General features: G+C 38.7%; 1 protein-coding gene and 1 long non-coding RNA gene across 4 annotated transcripts in view; one reads left to right on the top strand and one right to left on the bottom strand.

The window, feature by feature from the left end:
* The window catches only part of LOC149948516 (serine/threonine-protein kinase Nek8-like), a 260812-nt gene that overhangs the window by 171411 nt on the left and 69259 nt on the right, over positions 1-20142 (bottom strand). The window lies entirely within an intron of this gene.
* LOC149948519 (uncharacterized) lies at positions 4326-5415 on the top strand. Its single transcript, XR_016480597.1, has 4 exons — positions 4326-4445; positions 4581-4780; positions 4871-5015; positions 5191-5415. It is a non-coding gene; the product is annotated as an uncharacterized LOC149948519 (long non-coding RNA).

Raw genomic sequence — 20142 nt, 5'->3', positions numbered from 1 at the left:
ACGGCCAGAAATGAATTTACAAGACGTAATAAGGAAGTACGAACTAACCGTCGGACCAAGAGCTTTATTCAGCGCTGATGGATCACTGAATCACAGTGACGACAAAGCGAAGCTTCTTCATCTACTTGTTGCACTACCGAAGCCTTCCGAAAATAGAGAAGATTCTATCCAACCAGAAGCGAGACGTATTTTTGATGTAGCTATAATTGATGGGATGGCTGAGGTGCAGTCTATGAGTATAAGTAACCTGAATACTTGCTCGGAACTAGCGAAATACTTCTGTGATAGGGTATTTTCCAAATATGGTCGGTTCTCAGAAGTTCACGTAGTATTCGATACTTATATCGAAAACTCCCTTAAAAACGCTACGCGCCTTAGAAGACAGAGAGGAAATTCGTCAATAAGGTACAAGATCGAAGGAAATACCAAGATTCGTTCGGTACCCTTAAAAAAGTTACTCTCACACATTAAAACAAAAGATGAGCTAACCGTCTTCTTGAGTCATTTTCTTATTGAGGAAGCTAATTGAAGAAAAAAAAATATCGTGGTGTCAATCAGAAAAGAAGGTTTGGCAACCCATTTTGATTGCTCCGAATTAGCGAGCTCTCACGAAGAGGCGGACACCAAAATTATTCTCCACGCTACGCACGCTACCCAAAGAGGAGCAACCAAATTATCAATATTTTCACCGGACACGGATTTCCTAATTTTTGCAATCCGAAGATACCCTCAAATACCGGCGCACTCTACATTCGTAAGAACTGGATCAAAAACTTTACATATAGACATTAAAACCATTTTTGACGCTCTCGGACCGCTGAAGGCCTCCGCTTTGCCTGGCTTACACGCTATATCTGGTAGCGACGTTACTGGTTGGTTTTCCGGAAAAGGGAAAACCCCCTTTTGGAATAACTTTGTCGTCGCCGAAATGGACGTTCTTGAAGCACTGGCTTCTCTTGGCTTCTCAGCAAACATTTCCGAGGATATGGTTTAAGGGATAGAGAAATTCGTAGTCTCCGTATACTCCAAAGCCAATCAAAAAATATCAAGTCTTGGTGAGCTCCGCTTGTGGTTTTTCTCCAAGAAGAGTTCGCGAGGAGGGTCGCTTCCCCCAACCATGGGAGCACTAATGCCAGCTATTCGAAGGGCCCACTACCAGTGCATGGAGTGGTATAAAGACAACCTCCGCGATTCACATTTACCGCCAGCCACAGCTTACGGATGGAACTTAGAAAACGGTGTTTTTGAACCAGTACTTTGCGATTTGTCCTGCGCTCCAGAGGAAGTACTGCAGTTCATAAAATGTAATTGTACCCGAGGACGTTGTAGACCTCCTTGCAAGTGTGCGTCGCAAACACCGCGTCTCCGTTGCACAGAAATGTGTTTGTGCGAAGCTGACGTAGAAAACTGTGATAACGCTTATGTTGAAAATGAGAATGTCGCGAGTGATATAAGTGATATAAGTGACGATGATATATAAGTTTTCTTTTTATTTAACAAGAACAAATGTAAAAATACCATTTTTGATCGATATAATAAAAGTCTTACCGCACAAACAAATTATTTTCAGTTATTTAATAATATATTAATGTTCTACAGGCTGTAAGCTTTCATTTGATACCTAATATCCCATATTTATGAAAAATATTGAAGATTTCCGCTTAGGGTGGGCGGGGTTGGCTTAAGTGGATCCCCGCCGCGGATAAAATCAACTCAGGCCGTTGATTTTTTTATTCAAGTATATTTACGGCCTATTGTCAAATATAAGCGTTTAAAATATTAATTTCACTTTAAATGAAATAATTTAAAAATTAAACCACAATTAAGTGGTATCGGTGGGCTAGCGCCCCTCTGACACGTTTGACGAGCTTCCACCATCGAAATTCGGATTCCACTCATTTTTCTGAAGAGAATGACACCTTCCGCTATATTCTTTCACGAACGTGCAAACGAGAAGGTTTTTTACGACATAACATCACGGACTATTGAGTTTTGTCCTGAACAGCGTGCCATAGGAACTCTTATTTATTTACATCTAAATAATCCAAAGTTTATATTTTCATAAAAACACTTTAATATAGACTAAATCCAAAAATAGTTCTCAAGTACAGAAATATTTATCACACAGGCATGTAAAATGATAAAACACCTTTCAATTAATTAATTAATTAATTAATACTAGTTAAGTGACACCTTTCAATATATTAACGCTTTTAATATTTTATACATTCAGAAACTATATAACGTAATGTGATACCTTTATTATATAAAATTATAGATTTTTACTTTTAAGTATTTTAAAGTATATTAATTATACATATTCAAAATTTACATTAACAATCAACTAGAACTTTATATACCAATTTTATAATATAACACCTTAAATTTAAAATTTTAACATTAACAGAAATCTATACATTCCTGTTACTTTAGTCAATTTTAAATTTGTACATATTTAAACTTTAAATAACACGCTACTAATACTTTATCACTTTCTTTATACTATATTTCATTTCTTGTTCTTTTTTGAAGGAATGGCAGTGGGTATTCAGAGCCTCTTTGTATTGGGTTCATCAATTCTACTCTCAGATCTCTTGGATAATCTTCTTCATAGAAATGTTCTGAGCAAATCCTTGCATATTTCACATTTATTTTGTCTTGGGAACGTCCGCAAGCGGTTATCCATTTTTGCCTTATAGTTATTTGAGATGGGAATAGCTGGTATGACAAATTCTTCTTTCGGGTGACAATTAAGGAATTATTGCACCCGAGAACCGAGCATTTTAATCCGTGCATTACATATTATGTTGAGTTCATGACAACTTGACAAGCCTTTATTAACAAAATTCAAAATAACCGCCTTTAAAATATTAAAAGTTAAGCCTCGGCTATAAAATTCATGGTTTAAAATAGTCAAAAATACTATTATTATATAACTATACCATTTAACACTAGTAAAAATGTAATACTATAATGGATCTAATTTATGGGTAAACGATTAATGCTTACCTGAATTTTAATCCACAAAGGAATTTTATAAAAAGGCGGACGCGGGCTGCCGGCCGAAGAGGAATGTTTACAGTCAGCTCTCCCGCTCGGCTGTCTTCCCCATGGTCTTCCCACCGTGGAGTCTCTAAGTTACGCGAGGCCTGTTTATTTTCGTTGTAGATCGTTCGCTGGGATCCAGCTACGTCACACACCGGGAAAAAACCGTGTTTTCCCCCCGTTTTTTTCTCAGCAGATATCTCTATTCCCAACCCCGCGTTATACCAAAAGTTACATAAGACCCAAAAGTGTGTCAACTCTACCTTTGCGCCCGTTAAAATATTTACTGAGAGCTAGTCTCACAACAGACTACATAACCTACTAGTTGGAATAGTACTAGCAACGGTATATTTAGGGCCCGTTCCAGAGACGAAAAATTCTCGTTAACTAACGAAAAAGGGGGCGTGTCTTGTTAATTAACGAAACTTTTTCAAAAACGCGTTCCAGAGACATTTGAACGAGACAAAAAGTTTTGTTTTTCAACGAGAGCTAGACGAGAGCTCCGGAGCTCTCGTTTACGCGTTCGGAGGCGAAAATAGTGAAAAAATGGCGGCGGAGTTTCTTCGAGCTAACATGATAAAACAAGGTGTAAACAGTATCGAAACTGATGTCCCGCTGAAAATAATGTATCGCGAGTGACCCAATACTATGAATTGAATATAAAAAAGGATTTTTGGCACTAACAATCAAACATTTACCTGGATCCGCGTTTATTGAGCTACAAATGGGAATGGCCAAGGCCCGAATTGAAAACACCCCATAGATTAGATTTTGCTACGCAGGTAAGAATTCGTTTATCATTATTTTTATTTAATATCAAAACGAAAAGAAGAAAGAAAGATCTTTTCGTTTTGATATATTTAAAATGTCACTCTGGGAGCAATTGTATTATAAAATAATCTTATTATAGATCATCATAATCATCTGCTGTATTTGTTTTGGAAAGACGGAAAATTTTTAACGACACAAAACAGTCAAGTTGAGTGTTTGTCGAATCATTCACAACATCAGTCAAATTATTTTTTGTACACATTATATAAATAAAAATTATTTCAATTCTTAAAATAGAAGTATTTATTTATTATTGTAGCAATCATTTAAAGAGAATGGGGAACACATCTCCCTTTTGACCTGATACCCAATGATAAAAACTGCCTAATATACTGAATGAAATGTTTATTGAGCCCCTAACTACTTTTATGGGTAAAAAATTACCGGAAGGTGATAACCACCTTTGAAAAATATCCAAATGAAATTCAAATCTACCGCCAAACTGATATTAAGTGAAAAAACCTGCTTGAAGATGGAGACAGCTCCGTTGGACGATGGGTCAGCTGACAACAATAAAGAAATAAGTTTCATTGTCGTGGGAAGTGTTACATCTGAAAGCTAGAGAAAAGGTAATAAATAATATTCATTAAATTAATTTAAAAGTAGTAGACATACTGCTGGTAAATGCAATTATGTTTCAGGGTTATTAATTATTCGTTCATAAGGCGAGGTCACTGAAATAAAATTTTCAATTTCCTTTTCAGCCCGAACAAAAGAGTTGAGTATGATAACCAGAATTTTATGGGAATTGTACAAATGACTGGAAAAGGAGAGAGAAAATTGCGCATTTCGTTTAGAATAATTTCCTAAAACCCATTCAATCGTTCTTGATTATTTACTACAGACAGAGCAACGTGGTCTAATGTTTCAGCACTGCTAGCAGCAATAGGTTCGGAGGACACAGGTATGATGTTTTTTATAGCTTCTTTTGTCACCTTTAACAGGTATACCAAATTATTACTTATATCTTAATTAATGTCAATCTATTTTTCAGAGAATGTAGGAAAAGAGCAACGTTAACAATACATAAAACACTTTTGGATTTTTGATTTTTCCTTTACCATTGGCCTAGGCGGATTTGGAAGTGGGTTTTCAGCCCTTGCGTCTATTTAAAAAATATAACTAAGCTATATCTGCTAGTAAGTAATACATCTAAACTGAGCGTTTCTAAATATACCCATTTTATTGACAATATCTTGCATTGTCAATCTTTGTTGACGTTGTTTTGTCATCAATATTGAAATCCTAATTAATTTTTAATTAAATAATGATATCCTCTACTTAATAGAAATATTTTACCACGTCTCTTTGCAGCTAAATTAAGGGGAGCATTACCGACCTCGCTCGGTGGAGTACTCATAGGAGTTATGTGAAAACGCCCCGCACTTGGCGTACCAATAAAAAAACACTCGTTCTCACTGGTGGTATGTGAAACTGCTAGCGCTTGTAGAAGGTACGGGGCTTTATTTATATTGTTTCAAATTGTAATGTATATTTAACAATTCAAGTTTTTAATTTAAAGTAAATAAAGTAGAGTTTAATGTACTTGTTTCTTCATTGCTGTATTACCAATGCGATTTTCAACACCTGCTTCACCACGAATCATAGTTTCGCCAATTAGTTTCACCACTCTATTCTCAAGTGGTGTCAGCTAATCTCCAGTTGATTTTCTGATCATTATGATATCTTGGGCCAGTGTCTTTACGATGTTTTTTAAGAAAGACCATTTTGTTCTAATTTGTAAGAGAGTTCTTTTTGTCCCCTTACCAACGGCTGACACTTCTTTTGCCATCTCTTTCCAAGGTTTTACTATGTTTTTGTAGGCTTTCACTACTGCCATAACTCCGTTGACCAAACCCATTCTAGCTTCAAGCCCAGCAACAATTACTTCCTTTTGCCTTTCATTCATCCTGAGTTAAACTTCGCCCTTAGCTCTGCTTCTTTGCTAACCCCATTTTTAAATAAATAAATAAATTCAAATATTATATAAAAACAAATGTAAATAACCACCAAAAATTATAAATTTATAAATAAAATTTAATAAATATAATAAAATAACTGATAAATAGCCGAGATTACGTAGTCGAAAGTGGAAAATTGCCACTGTTTACAAGAAAGAAATCACAGACAACGGTCACAACGCTAAGGCTTAACTGAGCGATTGAAGTGACCCGCTTACCGCCGATATTTTCCGGCGTTTTTATTGGCTCCGGACGGGGGCGGAGCTTATTAAAAAAAAGTCGAAATAACGAGAGCGGGAGTTTACGAAGTCTCATTAAAATGTCTCTGGAACGCGTTTTTATAACTCTAGTCTAGGTCTCGGTAAATCGGTTTCGTTAAATCGCGAGTCTTGTTTTTAAACGAGACTTTTGAAAACGTCTCTGGAACGGGCCCTTAGTCTATGGTCTGGCGCGATTTTATCTCTTCAATTTATTCTCCCGTAGACATACGTTCTAAAACGCCTCACTCGACGGCGCTGAAGTTTAGGAAATTTCAAATTTTGATGACGTATTTTCAACCCCCTCTCCCACTCCCTCTTTTTACTTCGCGACAAGCTCCTATTAAACATTATACCGTACTGACACACTTTTGGGTCTTATGTCGCTTTTGGTTATACGCTAACCTTATAATACACAGTATTTTTACCATAGATATAAGAAATGTATATAAAGGTCTAGATAAATTTCGGGGCGTCTAAGCCTAACATAAAAAACGGAATTGACACCTAGCAGACACCGAGGAAGGCACGTGACCAAGAGCGCGAGCTTTCTTAGCATTTTAGTACTAAGTGCTTGACCTTTCCGCAGGCCGTAGTCTTTAGACACCATCTGTTGGCAGTAGCGGCGCTAAGGTTTTTTCACAGGACTGGTGGGCTAATTATTTTGTGGCCCCTAAGAATTTTGTGACCCTTAGCGGGAACCTTGTATTGACCATATTTCGCAAAAGTGGTGAAATCGAAAAAACCCAAAATTTTCCAGGAAGCGAGAAGAGCAAGGTCGTTTTATTGTTGCGGCTCTCGTCGCGTTTTCTGGACCCCCTACTGACCTTGTATCCGACACGCGCATGCCTGGGATATTTCCCTAAATTCCCATAAGCCCCTTTCTATTCAACTTTCTCTCAATTTCCGCTCTCTTCCTCCCGAATCTATATGTTTATGGTCTACTACCTTTTTGAGTAAACAAATTTATATTGAAAGATTTTTCCAGAAAAAGTTTTTTGGCAATAAAACAAATTTCAAGAGATAATGAAAATTCATAAAATAAAATATGTGGCCTCTTAATTATGAATATGTGGCCCCTCTCAGAAATGCAGGGGGGCTAAAGCCCACTTCAGCCCACCCTTAGCGCCGCTACTGTCTGTTGGTGACTTTTAGTATAATTTTTAATCAGGAGACAATGGCTCTCGCGACGATAGCAAAAGCTTTCTTACCGATAGATAGCGCCTTATAAGGATAGCCTGCAGAAATTACGCGCTTCTGCTAGCTGTCACCTCCGTATTCACTCCCTTTGAAATATTTTATCTAGACCTTTATATACGTTTCCTATATCTATGATTTTTACCAACCTTGGCACCAGCCAGATTTAGTTGTACCTCTATTCCCAACTCAATGGTACACGTTATTAAACATCTTCAAGGAAATCGCCAATAAGTAATATTTCCGAGAGCAGGACTTGCAAGTTAATGTTTATATTTTTATTTGAAATAATGGAAACATTTCACCTGTAAACAGAACGTCGTGTTTTGGTTAATTGTTAATATGTAAAAAAATAAAATAGCTACATGGTCAAAATTAAACACCTGTTGCATATCGCAAAAGTTAAAAGTTTCCATTATTTCAACAAGCACAATACCCTCTTTTCTTTGCCGTCTAAAAGTAGATAGGTATCAAACTAGACTCCTACCTGGCTCGTGACAGGAGTCTCCCACAACGGTTGGATGGGGTCGGTTGAAAAAGTGGGGACCGTATCCTTGTAAAACGCTAGCTGTTGCCAAAGTGAGCTGTTGCCATCTATAGGCTGGATTAATGGCTTTAAAAGTTGCTTGATGACTAAGACCTATGGTGGTGCCTAGCTGATTAGCTGACTCCGTGACTCGCTACGCGGTGAGAGCTAGGCTCTTTCATTCCTCCAAGGGTCATCTTCCTCCCACGTCCACTCCTCCTTGGGAACCTCCCCAGGTGACGGTCATCTCCCGTTGGCTAACTACTCGAAAAAGTGACCTCTGCTCGGACGCGCAGCGACTATAATGTTCCTCGCGACGACTGGCATCTACGCCAAAGACGCGACTGCTATTTACACTGACGGGTCTCTCGCCCCGTACTTGGGAGTCATGGGTGCCGCCTTCACCATTCCTTCTATCGGGGCTGGTGCTCGGTCTTTGGTGGATACCGGCCATCCCATCAACAGGATAGAGCTTTTAGCCATTCAATTTGAACTTTCATATGCTTCCGCTCATCTTGCAAGTTCATTAGTCCTCTGCTCCGACTCCAAAAAGCGCTCTTACGATGTTACATACGCGTTCTAATGATTCGGTAGTCACCGCTATTCATGACTTGTGCGACGGGTACTCGATGACTCTTTTGTGGTGTCCGGCTCATGTTGGCGTGGTGGGCAACGAAACGGCTGACGGTCTCGCGGACGTCATCAGTCTTCCGCGCCCCTCCAAGGTGGACTTTTTCCTCCCGGCTACGCTCTCCCAATTGAAATCTGCGTGTAGTAAAGTGGTTACCAGTTCTTGTTGGGATTCCTGACAGGCGCGAGCCACCTCCTACGTGCTCAGGGAGGCTAAACCTAATCCGGGTTCTCGTGAGATTATGCGGCTTCAGCTCCCCAGGCGGGATGACACTCTTTTGGCGCGTCGCGGCTGCGGACGCCTTCCCACGAAAGCGACTCTCTTCCGCTTTAATTTGAGTAACTCGGATTCTTGCACATCCTCTTTGCCTGTCCATCCCAAGTTGCAGCACGGTGAGGTCTTCTTAGTAGTCTCCATAGGAGGGCTCTTCCCGTCTCTCTGACGGAAATGTTGAAAGTGGTCCACGCTATTTTGAAAATGGGAAAATACGGCGGGCGTGTATAGTGAGGGTAAAAATTACGATAAATCTAAACTTTCTCCTAGTAAGGGGATAAAATGGTTAGCACTTTCGCCTCGCAGCAAGAGGAGCCGGGTTCGATCCCAGCTTGTGGCACTGGGTGTAAACTCTTAACAACTCATTCTGTTCTCTCCCCACTGGTTTAAAGGGTTTTCCCTCGAGCTCTTCGGTTTCCCCTTCCATATAAACTTGTTGAGGTTAACGTTAATAGTAAGTGTAGGGAGCTGTTGGCTCGCGAGGCTTGAAGGGCTTGCCACCACCCTCCTACGCAATGTAACTCGGCCACCTGAATTAATGGCTTTAAAAGTCGCTTGGTGACTTAGGTCGTTCCTTGGGTATTAGCCTAGCTGATTATTATTATTATTATTAAATATTATCGCATACCAAACCCAAGGTTTGTAGAAGAAAAGCACTATAAGGTTGGCTCTTGTAAGAGTGGCGGGAAGGTGGATTTCGGCAGCCGCTGGGAAAGGGGAAAGAGAGCGTTGTTTCCCCTAGTCGCTAGTGAGAAAAATTAAACGTGACGTGGCGTGGTGTTACACACGCACACACGCACACGCACACGCACACGTGCACGCGCGCGCGCGCGCGACAAAAATTCGAAAATCACGTCGTGTTAAATGGTTTTTTCAAGTAGCATGCGGCTGCGACCAAAAATAGGTTAGGACCTATAACCTATTTTATCGTAGCTTCAGTAGTACAAAAAGGGGGAATAAACAGGTGGCATTCCTTCGGAAAATTTCTAAGTTTCTTCAGCGCGTCAAAAATTTATTTTCACGTGCGAAAAGAGGATTTTCCATAGTTTCTTGAGGGGTTTATGAAATCGGAAACACCTGGATGTCCGAAACATACTGAAAATACGTCAGTAGCTTTAATCCTTTTATTAAATATTATAATGAACTTACCAGTGGCAGTGGCTAAAAATCTCCGAATGAGCGCCAAATGTTCAGCAGGTGTAATTGCCTCCCACATTACCGAATTATTTTTCGAGGTTATGGGAGAAACACTATTTACTAAAAATTCAGATGTTTATGTGTCTATTCTTATCCATTTGAATTTGTACAAAAAAGGGAGGCAAATATTAAATTTTACCATAACATAATAATAATAGGCCCCATAACGATTAATTTAAATGAAAAACTAATTTAAGCTAAAAATGTGTAATGTTTTTTTTGTGACTTTGACTACGGAATTTGATGGGTATATTTTGTTTCTTTAAACAGACGGTGAGAATGAAAATCGCATTGTGTGAACCAGGTTCAACTAGGCTTAACGTACGCCGAGAGCGCCACGGGACTTTTAAATCGAACCGACCCCGAAACCCCGCCCTTCTCCGTTTCAGAAACTCGCAGGGCTTCTGAAACTACACCTTACGAACCCCCCCCCCCCCCCACCCCCCCGAAATTCACCGCGGAAAGGGAGAAAATTTCGGGTGTATTGTGGGTTGGGACAAACACGGCCCAACTCTCAGGGGCGACAGATTTTGAGAAAATAGATAGTCGAACCATGGACTAATTAATGTATACATTAATTAGTCCATGGTCGAACCACCTCAGTAACGAAGCCAAAGGCAGTCTCAGTTTCCCTCCAGAGTTGCCAGTTGGGCTATTTTCTCGCCCAATTGGGCTAATTTTTAAAGCACTACGCGGGGAAAAATGGCTTGGGCGGTAGGCGGATTTTTGGGCTTGTTTTCATGGTTTCGACCATAGACATAATAAAGAAATAGACCCAAGATTCTACTGGGGGTAAATACGGGAGCGATAACTAGCAGACAACCGGTATTTGTTCCGTATATTCATTCTTATTTAAAATCTTTTTATAACGAAACCTACAATACTTTCTCAATGGACAATTGCTGTAAATCGCGACACATTCAAATCATGATTTAATTTGTAATGATCACTTTTTAGAACGGGATATACAAATTGTAAATGGCAAAAGGTGGGTCACACCAAAAGCCATTCCAACTCTGGTTTGGTTTCCATAGAATTAAAACAAGTAACAAAAGTCTAAATAATTTTTTTATTGAATTTAAAGTATCATTTCGTGTAGGTTTAATTATGTTATTATAATTTGAGTAAGATCTCCTTCGTTTTTAGCCAATTTTGTTTAGTTGTTATGAAGAGAAATTCCTCTCTCTATAAAAGAAATGTAGTCTTGCTAGAACTTGCTGTATTACGAAATATTGTTGGCATGGACATCTTACCAGATCACCACGAACATGTTTGATCCTGAAGTTGGAATCGAACATCATCATTAAGAAAGTTATTAATTTATATTGCAAGCTCAGACTCCACAAATTAGCGAAGGACAAAAATCTAGAAATGAAGGGTCAAGCCATCAGACTTAAATTGTCAAAGCTAATTTTATTTCAAGCACAATAGCTACATACCTTTAGTAGAATCATTATTAATCCAAGGTAGAATCATCCTTTTCATCAAAATTCCATTTACTTTTGTTTACAATTTAGAATCTCAGAATATTCCCATAACAAGCCATAACCACAACAAACCCGATAGTTACTTAAGTCTTTGACAAAATATCATTTCGCAATTAGAATTTTTTGTTTTTAATTATAAGATCATCTGCTGCTTTTTATTTGGGTTTTGAAAGAATTAATTGACTTATTTAAAAATTATAATGAAAATTTACCTTATTTTAAATTCTCACAGCCAAAAAATTCGCGAATCACGTCAGAGTACCTAAAAGATTACAAACACGAACATGTGTGACGTGTCACGTGATGATTTTGTATTTTCTCGCCTAATCGACAGGCGTCGCTTAAACGTGGTACCACAGGAATACGGAACAAATACCGGTTGTCTGCTAGTTATCGCTCCCGTATATTTTTGGCAAATCAAACTCCGCGTAAGGTGTCTATTTCTTTATTATGTCTATGGTTTCGACCGTTTCCACGAAATAGCGGCAGCGCAGCGGTCCAGGGGGTAATTATATCAAAGAATGATTAAAATCGGAGTAAGAGTTAAGAGGGAGGGAGACTAGGGGATGAAGTTGAGATTGGAAAATTTCACGGAAAGCCCAGGAATGCCTTTATCGTCGAGCTATCATTTCTGCTGTCTCTTTAGTGCCATCTAGGAGCAACAAACACAACACCCCACACAAGGAGAACGCAACCCGTCAAAAGTCTTGGAGTTTCTTAAGTACGTTTTTCATTGGCTAGACGCTTTAGCGCCTGCTGCCGTCGGAAGTGGAAAATTCGTAAATTGTCTTCCCCCCGCCTGTAAAACGTTCAGCGTAAAGGCTCGTGACGCTCGTCCAATGAAATTCGTACACAACCCTTCGTTAGCGTCTTTAAAGGCTAGCTGCATTCTCCTTGTGTTTGTTGCTCCTAGGTGCCATAAACCATTGACCAAAATATTATAAGTCTACAATATTAAAATATTAAAAAACTTATGAAAATACTTGTTCTTTTGTTGTTATATTTATATACGGTAATTATTTGAACAAACTTCGCACTACTAGATAAAATTTGTCTATAAATTATGGGCGAGAAGTTGGGCTCTATTTTGAGAAACATTTTCAACGGTGGACGATTTTTTGGGCTTGTTTTATTTCCTTTTGGGCTGTAGGACATAAATTTTATCTGGCAACTCTGTTTCCCTCTGTTCCGCGGGTCGCTTTTTCCTCGCCGGCCTGCCTTCGCCTTCCTTGCTGACTAACCAAAAGCTCGAACGACGACGACGACGAAGTGGTTTGTAGTTCCACATCGAGATATATATATCGAAGTGGGACTATTGCTATGGACCGAATGTCGTGAAGTGTTGTTTTAATTTGTTTGTTTGTTGTGGAAAAGTGACGACATGGTAGATGGAGCTGCGAAAAATAAATCTTATAAATGATTTTATTGGCGGCGCCGGAACTCGAACCCAGACAGCCGCTGGCCGTGTTACCTCTTACACTAACGCCTTTACCAACCGAGCCATGCTGCTGTGTTCAAATTTCTCTCGGAACTTCTAATCGTTTTTAGCGACGCGGGGGGATTTGGCTAGTTAAGTTCCTTTTTCCGCGTTATTTTACGTATATTTACGGCGTTTTAGGGTCAAGTTAACCTCAAACTTCGCCTCTCCCCGCCCCCAACCCAGGGTATTGCACGAAGGGTGACACGGGCATGGCGGGAAGTTTGAATTACAGTGTGGGGCTACACAACTTTTCCCGATGGCCAGTTTCAGGCCTGTCAGGTAAACAGGGGGCACAATTTCAACCCCCTTATCGAAACCGTGGATGGTCAGAAGTAATAAATAAGTGTGGCACTTTCTTATCGAAACCGTGTATGGTCAGAAATTAAAAATAAGTGTGGCACTTTCTTATCGAAACCGTGTATGGTCAGAAGTAATAAATAAGTGTGGTACTTTCTTATCGAAACCATGTATGGTCAGAAGTAATAAATAAGTGTGGCACTTTCTTATTAAAGAGAGAGTGCCTTGTATGGTCAGAAGTAATAAATAAGTGCGGCACTTTCTTATTAAAGAGAGAGTGACCGAAAACAAGTTGGTCCCATTCGATAGAACAATAAAAGTAAAAGATTGGAATCGTCTACGCTCGCGTCTACGTGAAAGAGTGAGACCAAAAAATCCAAAGCAGTCAAACTTAGGGTCTGTTGCAAAAGTCTGCTTTGCTAGAATCGCACATGTTAAATTCAATGGGCTAGCACTTTGGGGAAAGAATCTCCGTCTTGCCATATTCTTGGTACATAAATACATTCTTGCAATAATATGATTCATGCAGTTGTTAATAATCCATGTTAAATATCAGCTCTAAGAAAATAATAATTAAGTCACCGAGATAATATAAAATTCGAGAATGACATATTCTATTAATTTCTGTTCTGCAAAATTACATTAATGGGTATTTTGTTTTATGAATTTCCGAATTTACATGACTTTTGGTGCCTAAACTACCCAAATGTTTGATATAAATTTCCTAAAATAAACACATTTGAATCCCAGTTTAAGCATTTCTTTAAATCATATTTCCACTAATTTCAATAATTTAAAATAATTATGTTTGTCGTGTTTTGCTTACCTATTTCACCTTTGATACTTTCCATCTATCTAACGATAGGAAATCAAATGGCCTCAACAGCTTTTGTATTGGTTTGCCCACCCGGGTATCCTGAGTGTAGGCGGTGGCCACTCTTTAACATAGGATGGTGAGTTATATTTCAAACAATAGGAAATCGCATGGGCTAAACAGCTTTTATATTAGTTTGCCCACCCGGGTCTCCTGATGGTGGGCGGCATCCACTCTTTAACTTATGGTGGTAATTTATATATAAAACGACAAGAAATCGCGTAGCCTCAACAGCTTTTGTATTAGTTTGCCTACCTGTGTCTTCTAAGGGTGTATAGGTTTGTCCACTCTAATACACTGATGTGGAACTAATATTACGACCTGGGCCAACTTGTTATAATATAGATAAGTACAGAAACGTATCAGCTGCATTCAGCAATAACTAGTCTATTGTATTTTAAAAATTCCTTTGATACAAAGATAAAATAATTTGTGGTAATAGACTTAAATGCGCCTTCCCAATCGACCGCCATTACCTTACAGTCTAAAACAAGACGTACGACGGTCAGAATACACACAATCCTTCTAATGTGTTAAGTTTGTTTGAGCTATTCACAGCAACCTGCAACGCCGGTATCACAACCAAAATATATCGACGGTCACACATATATACATATTTACACTTATTTGTTACTTCTAGTTATACTTTGAAAGCATCGAAGATTCCTTCGATCAGTGTCACTCTTATTTTTTAATTCTGATCACACCTATTTGTTACTACTAGTCAGCCGTTGAGTGTCACACTTATTTCTTCTGGTTAATAATAATAATAATAATAATAATAATAATAATAATCAGCTAGGCTAATACCCAAGGCACCACCTTAGGCAAAGACTAGTTCGATCAGTTTCATACTTATTTGTTACTTCTGATCACACTAATTACTTCTGGTCATACGTCGAAGACTAGATCAATCAGTGTCATACTTAATTGTTACTTCTGGTCATACGTTGAAAGCGCGGCGCACTCTGAACGGCCTTGAAAAACGCCAGAAGGAACGGGCGCGTAGACCTCTATAAACACGCGGATTTACAATGTTGGAAATTGCGGGGCTCGGTATACGCTGCCCAAAAAACCTTACTTAGAATTAAAATTAAGGAACGTATTTGCAACTCTTGGTTATATGTAAACCACAGCTATTCAAAAATATAACTTTCATAAAAATCGGACTTAAATTAAGGAACGTTATGCCGACTTTCAGGCGGAAATATAAGTGTCACACTTATTAGTTACTTTTGGTCATATTAGAACGGCCTCCGATAAGTGGCACACTTATTTGTTCCTTCAGGTCAAACGTTGTAAGCATCGCGTATTACTCCGATAAGTGTCACACTTATTTGAGACTTCAGGTCATACGTGGTAAGCATCGCGTATTACTCCGATAAGTGTCACACTTATTTGTTACTTTGGGTCATATTAGAATGGCCTTGGAAAATGCCAGAGAGAAAATCGCGTAAAGTCTCTATTATCTCATTTAAACATGTATTTTTTTTAAATGTGTTTAACAGTTTAAGTTCTAGCGGTCTATTAAAAGGTTGGCGCTATTTCTGGGGGGGGGGGCAGTTTTCCCCCTTAGGCGCCGATGCCGCCAATTTTTTTTCAACGCCGCCGATTATTTTCTGTAAATCGGCGCGCCACGCCACCGCCGAACTAAATATCGTTCCCGCTGCCGCCGTTGAAAATTGGTTCGGCGCTATGCTAGTATGCTCTACGCATTTTGAACTTTATTCAGTTTCTTGAGGGCACAAGCTGGCGCCGACGCGTAAAGGGGACTAGACGAAGGCCTACGGGCCGAAAGCTCAGTTAGTTATTAGATTTCTTTACATGCGTGTCTCCAGTGCCGTATTTCAGCCTAGGCCAACCTAGGCCGTGGTCTAGGGGCCCATCCTTGGAAGGGGCTCTCCAGTAACTGTATTCGAAGGAATAAATCTACAATATCAATCGTAATTTATATTGGAGAAATTCCTAGGTAGAAGATTTTGTTTTAAAATTACCAAAATTTCTGCCTGACAGTTTACGGACGCAGCCTTAAATCGCAATGTGGCATACTTATCGCATATTTAGTCGATGATTGGTAAGAGCTTTTATTTAGTAATATAACCGTAGAGCTCAGACTTCTACGCTGAATCAGGTAAATTCAGGCACAGCCTAGTTCCAGGGATAAGAGTAAATGCAGCGCGTGAAAAGGGGGAACAGACTCCTTATCTGCCTATGGGCCCAGGATCTCTAAGTCCGGCCCTGCGTGTCTCTTCATTTTATAAAATAATTATTTAAATCTTTCCATGGATATATTTAAAATAAATTTTAATATCTATATTAATGACTTAGCCGAGGTGATAAAAAAGGTCTATTTTTATACGCAGATGACACTCTTTTACTATGCGGGGGCAAATGCTTAAATATCGTTATTTCCGAAACTAATCGTCTTCTTAATAAAATCTATATGTGGTTAAAAGCCAATAATTTAAATCTAAACCTAAACAAAACTGAGTATTTAATTTTTAGTAACCGGGGAAAGGTAATAGAACCCGTAACGGATATTTATATAGATAATTTTAAATTAACGAGAGTAAATAAGTACAAGTATCTAGGAATTATATTTGACCAAAATCTAACCTGGAATGAACACACAGACAATCTATGCAAAGCACTTAGGAAAACATGAGGCGTAATACAAAAAAAAAGTATTCTTTCCCACAAAACACTTAAAGACCTATATTATGCATTATTTCATTCAAAACTAAGTTACGGTTTCTGTATTTGGGGCAATACGTCCTCCAATAATATCACCCGACTATATACTTTACAAAAACGTATAATTTGCTCCATAAACAAAGCTCCTTTTTTAGCACATACAAAACAATTATTCGCGAAAAATGAAATACTGGATATATATAAATTATTTAACTACCTTTCTGTATTATTCCTGTATAAATATTATCGTAGTTCTAAACAATTTGTTAATGTCGATATTAAAAGTATTTTAATACAAGATCTAAAAACCTCTTTAAACTTCCAAAATGTAGAACTAGTAAAAAAATAACGTCATTAATGTATAATGGAATAAAGCAAATGAACTATGTACTAGAAAAACTGCATGTAAACGAGAAAGAACACTCATTTAAAAAAAACTAAAGGAATTGTATTTAAAAAGTGAGTGTGATTTACATAATCCTATGCTAAATGTTTAAAACGTAACTCCTTAATTTCATAAATGAATCTTCTTAAATTCCTTAACATGATTGCTAAAAATAATAAGAGTTAATTAGAAATCCTTTTACAAATTGAAACAAAATTAAATTGTGTAACTTTATATCGTAAAATGTTTATCAATGTTCCGAAATTGGTTTTATTTTATTTTAATTTTTTTTTACATTATTTAATTTTATAATTGTTTTGATTTGTTAATTATCAACAACCCCAAGGGCTTACAAGTCGCTAGATGACTTAGCTCTACATTTGTATACTATAAAAATATTTACTAAATAAAAAATTTTGAATTTGAATTTGAAGCCGAGATATACTCCTGGTCAGGACGAAGCGCCGGAGGAGGATGAATGTCAGAGCAGGCAGTCAAAGCCAGAACCTCCGCGACTTCTTTCTGGTCCGTAAGGAAGTCAGCGCCATTTATAAGGGTGATAAGTTTACGAGGTAAGGACCCCGTCTTGTGCCAGCGAAACTGAGACCACACTTGCGTCAGAGGAGTGTGAGCGTGAAGCCTTCCACAGTACTGTCTCCAACTGTCCTTTTTTTAACCTTGATGAGGCGTTTAAAAAGAGCTCGTTCTTTCTTGTAGGAAATCTGATCAAGAGAGAACCCTGAGCGCTGAGCCTTTCTACGAGCTGCTTGGACAGTCTTGGCTTTGGCCGCACAAGAGGAGCCCCACCAAGGAGGGGGGCGAAGGGTTGAGGCTCCACCCCCCTTTGTAGTGGGGATCGTTTCTGACGCCACCTGGTAGAGGAGACAATCCGCCGATTCGACCGTTAAGGGCCCTTCGCCCAGGGAGGCATCCAGGTTGATGCGAAAACGCTACCAATCCGCCTCTTTATATTTCCAGAAAGCTGGGCCCCTTAGGGACGGGAATGAATCCCTGCTATCTTTTCCGAGTAATACTTCGAGGTGGTCACTGGTTCCTCTGTTCAGAACTGTCCAAGGGAGGTGTAAGGCTATATCTCGTTAGCGTAAGCAAGATCGAGCACACCTTCCGTGCCCTCACACGGGCGTCGGGTGCTTTCACCCGAATTAAGAAGGACCATGTGGTCATTGTCCTCTAGCCAAGCTTGAAAGCGGCGGCCCACGGCGTCTGTTTTATTGCTTCCCCAAAGGCAGTTAAAGTCCCCAAGAACTATAACTGGAGTGTCCACGCCACGAATAAGCTGATCGAAAAATTCTTTGGGTGCCTTACCCTTGGGGTCGTAAATGTTGAAGAGCGTGATCCACCCCAAAGGGAAGAGAAGTTTTAAAGCTAGGGATTCAACGCCATCGCAAACTAGAGGTGGCAGTCGAATCGCCTGAACAGTCTTATTAACCAGGACCGCCACCCCACCGCGGTCCCCTTTCGCCGGAGGAGGGAAAGTTTGATGGTCCGCCCGAAATACATTGTAAAAGCCGAAGTGGAGGTTGATGGTGGCAGAAGGCGAGGGGAAAGTTTCTTGTAAAGCTATAACGGTAGGATGTAGCTCCCCAAAGAGATGGAGAATGTCTGGAAGTCTCGCCCGAGCTCCTTGTACGTTCCATTGGAGAACGTTAAGAGGAACTTAAGTCTTCAGGGGGCCGTTTAGAGGACGCCAACAGTGGAAAATCTGACACATTGACACAGTGTTTCAAAGAGCCCAAATTTTGTCAAAAATTCCAAAATTGTCCGTTACAAATAATATGTAAATTTTTATAATAAGGAAATAATGGAAAGTGATGCAGCACCAAAAATTTTTAGCTGTGACCACTAGCGGTGAAGTTACTTTCTCTTAAGGCGCACAGGGTTTTCGTTGGTGTCATTCGATAGATCTTAGCGAATTTAGGACGTGGAATAAAATTCACAGTCATAAGTTATTTCAAACAATAGTTACAACTAGTTTAAGGGTTGGAAAAAGCCATTTTGGAGCATGTTAACACACAATTTATTCCGAGAGATGCGTATAGATAACTACAATTGTTTCAAAGTTTATTAGTAAACAATACAATTAGTCAATTTAATAATTTTATTAAAGGGAATATAACCCGCAAAGCAATCTTTATGGAAGACCCCTTCAATTTTTCAAATTACCCTGTACAGTGGCGCCAAACATTTTTAAAGCCAAAGGCAAGAGCGGCCAGAGCTGCAAACGTTGGTGTTCCACACCAAATACCTGAGGTTATATTCCCTTTAAGTTTCCCTTCGCAATCTTTGGAGAAAGTTGGGTTTTAAAATTTGGAGAATATTATCGAAAAGGTAGGCTAAAACCGCCATATTTGGCTATAAATTGATTAGCCGGCAATTATGGGAATGTTTAATAAATTTTGTAAAACTACTTAACAGATGGAAATTAAAAGTAAATAAAGTTCTCTGAAAGAAAAAAGGTAACTTTTTTCGGAAAAGGGTTTCAATATTTTTACACGTGTTTTACCTTTTTAATGAAAGACTATTCCTAAACAAGAAAACGAAGATAAAATAATTTAATTAAATTTTATAATCTTAAATGTTATAAATTTATCGTTATCGAGAAATATTAGTTTTTGTTCGAAAGGTTTTAAAGCAAGTGGAGGCTCGACATGAAGAAACTTTTTTCCAATGGATGTAGCTAGCTTCAAAATCAAAAGGCGGTACTAATTGGTATCCCTCGCGTTCATTGGATCGTTTGTAAATTGGTCAATAACATAAATAACAGTAATTTTAAACATTCGTTTTATACGGGATGTATAATTTAGTTTAAAGTCCACTAAATAAAGTATAAGTTATCTAATTGGCTCTCTGACGACGTTATCATTTTGGCTATTTTAAATTTTAGCTTCCTTTGGCATTAATAGATGGCACAACGCTCTCCACTAAAAACACATTTTTAAAAGAAAATTGGATGGATTCATGCCCATCTCCAATAACTAGGGTCTTT

This window comes from Leiobunum rupestre, chromosome 4, assembly GCF_980474605.1.
Source record: "Leiobunum rupestre chromosome 4, qqLeiRupe1.1.hap1, whole genome shotgun sequence".
Lineage (NCBI taxonomy): Eukaryota > Metazoa > Arthropoda > Arachnida > Opiliones > Sclerosomatidae > Leiobunum > Leiobunum rupestre.
Note: the sequence above shows the minus strand (reverse complement) of the source record. Positions and strands in the feature narration are given on the sequence as shown.